Source organism: Rutidosis leptorrhynchoides, chromosome 8, assembly GCF_046630445.1.
Source record: "Rutidosis leptorrhynchoides isolate AG116_Rl617_1_P2 chromosome 8, CSIRO_AGI_Rlap_v1, whole genome shotgun sequence".
Lineage (NCBI taxonomy): Eukaryota > Viridiplantae > Streptophyta > Magnoliopsida > Asterales > Asteraceae > Rutidosis > Rutidosis leptorrhynchoides.
Window position 1 is genome coordinate 275,927,653 of NC_092340.1, and position 3,512 is coordinate 275,931,164.

At 34.0% G+C, this 3,512-nt stretch overlaps 1 non-coding gene across 1 annotated transcript; it reads left to right on the forward strand.

The window, feature by feature from the left end:
• The first annotated feature begins 1,801 nt into the window (after positions 1-1,801).
• Positions 1,802-1,908, forward strand: LOC139865175 (small nucleolar RNA R71). Its single transcript, XR_011764697.1, has one exon. It is a non-coding gene; the product is annotated as a small nucleolar RNA R71 (small nucleolar RNA).
• The last annotated feature ends 1,604 nt before the right edge of the window (positions 1,909-3,512 follow it).

Below are 3,512 nucleotides of genomic sequence, written 5' to 3' on the forward strand. Positions count from 1 at the left end.
ATATTCATTAGCCATAAGTGTAGCTAATATTTCAGCTTCATCAATTGATTCAGTTCCTTCTCCTAAAGAACATTCTCCTGTTCCTTGTAATTTTGGAAATTCTTCTAACAATTCTGCATGTGAATCTATAGTTTGAATATAATAACATGTATCATCTGAAGATTGCGGTTGTTGCATGACTCTATCAACAGAAAAGGTAACACTCTCATCCTCTATACTTAGGGTCAGTTTCTTACCGAACACATCTATTATTGCTTTAGCCGTGTTTAAGAATGGTCTTCATAATATGAGAGGAACTCGAGAATCTTCTTCCATGTCCAGAATAACAAAATCTACCGAAAATACTAAAGTACCAAATTTAACTAGCATGTTCTCCATTATCCCTCTAGGATATTTTACTGATCGATCTGCTAGTTGTATGCTTATTCTTGTTGGTTTCAATTCTTCGAGGTCTAGTTTAGCGTATAGTGAATACGACATTAAATTTATACTAGCACCTAAGTCTGCCAATGCTTCTATTGAACTAAGGCTACCCAGAAAACATGGAATTGAGAAACTTCCTGGATCTGATAATTTTTCTGGTATCTTATTCAACAATACTGCAGAACAATTAGCATTCATAGTAACAGCTGAGAGTTCTTCCATTTTCTTTCTATTTGTGATTAGATCTTTCAAGAATTTGGCATACCTAGGCATTCCTGAAATTACATCAATGAAAGGAAGATTGACATTTATTTGTTTAAACATATCCAAGAATTTGGATTGCTCGGCTTCAAGTCTTTCTTTTCTCATTTTACTCGGGTAAGGAAGTGGTGGTTGGTATGGTTTAACATAAGGCTTTGCCTTAACTGTGTTATCTTCATTAACCTTTTCAACTACCGGTTCTTTTTCCTTTTCTTGATCAGATTGTGGTTCCTGTGGAGTAGGAATAGAGTCATCAGAAATTACAGGTATTTCAGGTGGTTTAAGTGTAATACCACTTCTCGTGGTAATAGCTTTAGCTGTTTCATTCTGGGGGTTAGCATTTGTATCGCTAGGTAGACTCCCTGGTTTTCTTTCACCTATCAACCTTGCTAGGTTACTCACTTCTTGTTCCAGATTTTGAATAGAAGCTTGTTGATTTCTAAATGATTGAGCATTTTGTTCATTAGTTTGTTTCTGAGATGTGAAAAATTGCGTTTGAGATTCAACTAGCTTCGACATCATATCTTCTAAATTTAGCTTTTTATCATCGGTTTGTGGTGGTTTAATTGGAAAAATAGGTCTTTGCTGGTTGTAAGTATTATTGGATACTTGTTGATTGCTAGGACCTTGTTGGTTGTTGTATGAAACATTTCGGTTATAATTCTGATTTTGATTGTAGTTTGGTCTTGGCGGTTCATAATTATTCTGATAATTATTTCCAGGCCTTTGGTTCATGTATGAAACATTATCTCTTTGTTCCATTGTTTGTTCAATACTGAGATAATCTTTTGTCAAATGTGGTCCTCCACACTGCTCACAACTAATTCGTATTGCGTGAATATCTTTAGTCATCTTTTCCATTCGTCTCTCGAAAGCATCTAACTTTGCGGAAATGGAATCAAAGTCATGGCTAGAATCGGCTCTAGCCGCTTTAGATGATCTAACGATGTCTTTTTCTTGATGCCACTCGTGTGAGTGGGAAGCAGTGTTATCACTTATTTTGTAAGCCTCAGTTGCGGTTTTCTTCATAATGGAACCACCAGCTGCTATGTCGATGTCTTTTCGTGTAGTAATGTCACATCCTTGGTAGAATATTTGTACTATTTGATAAGTGTCTAAACCATGTTGAGGACATCCTCTTAACAACTTTCCAAATCTTGTCCACGCCTCATATAGAGTTTCATTTGGCTTCTGTGTGAATGTAACAATTTCTCCTTGAAGTCTCACGGCTTTAGATGCCGAAAAGAATTGTTTAAGAAATTTTTCAACTAAAACATCCCATGTATCAATTGCCTCTTCAGGTAATGATTCTAACCAATCTTTGGCTTCTCCCTTTAAATTCCAGGGAAATAACATGAGATATATCTGTTCATCCTCAACTTCTCTGATTTTGAATACAGTACAGATCCTATTAAAGGTACAAAGATGTTCATTTAGATCTTCCTTCGGCGCACCACTAAATTGGCATTGATTAGTTACCATGTGTAGGAATTGTCATTTGATTTCATAATCTGGCGCATTAATGTCTGGTTGAGTAATTGCGTGACCTTGGCCAGTGCGTTTAGCCCTCATTCGGTCTTCCATACTTAGAGGTTCCAGATTTTTCATGATTGAGTTTGTTGTATCTGAATCACTAGAGGATTCTGACTTAATGATTTCTTCCTCGACAATATCTGGATGAGTGATTTGTGGTTCAGGAGGAATGATTAGTGGTTCAGGATCTCTGAATTGTCCCTGGATATCCTCCAGATTCTCAATTGTGAGGTCGGGTTCAAAAAATGAATTATCGGTAATTTGAATTGGAGTACTTGGTTGACTAGATGACGATTCTAAAGAAAAATCAACGGCGACAATGTTGGCTAGATGTCTTGATCGAGTTACAGGTGGTGAACGTATGAAAGGTGGTGAACGTTTTGCTCGGTGCATTCACAGAATATCCTATAAGTTACAAAAATAAAAATCATTAAAGCTATCAAATTAATAGACTTTTATGATTTTGCCCACGTTTCGAATAGCCAATAGATGCAGCAGGTAGCCAGGACCCTTTAAATCGGAAGCCCACAACTCGCCACTAACAAATCCAACTATTACTACGAACCAGAAAATTTTGGATGTCTATCAATTTAACCGCTTAAAATAATTTTTCGTCGAAATTTCAAAGAAAATAAAGAAAATTCTATGTCCTAAAGAACTAGAGCGTCGAGAAATAAGAAAGAAAAAGAGTGCGTCGTAAAACGTCGAAAAATAAAAATAAGAAAGATAAACGTCGAAACTTAAAAGTCTAAAAACTAAAAATTAAAACTTACGTCTAAAGGTATTAAGGCTTAAAAGGAATTCTATATCCAAAACGGCAATAACTTAAAAGGCACTAAAATTTCTAAAATATTAAAGCGATAAGCGATGTCGTAAATTTCTAAAGCGTCTAAATCTTAATCTAAAGAAAAAGCACTTAAGGGATTTTACGGCAAAGCCTAAAAATTTAGAAATATAAAATAACTACGGAAAAAACTAAGTTTAAACTAATTACGAACGATAAAAATAAACTACGTGCTAAATAATAAAAAGATACAAAAATGATAAAATTACTAATTTTTATAAAAATATTATTTTATATTATTATTTTATAAAAGTGTTAAGTTTATAATTTAATAAAACTAATTAAAACTTAAAAATACAAATTAAATAAAAACTAAACTAAATTATTATTAAAATAAACCCTAATTAGGTAATTAATTAATAATAATTATTATTACGTAACCCTAATTCAATGGTCAAAGGTACCAGACCTGTCACATCAACTCATGCGATCGCATGAGTTGAATGTGGTA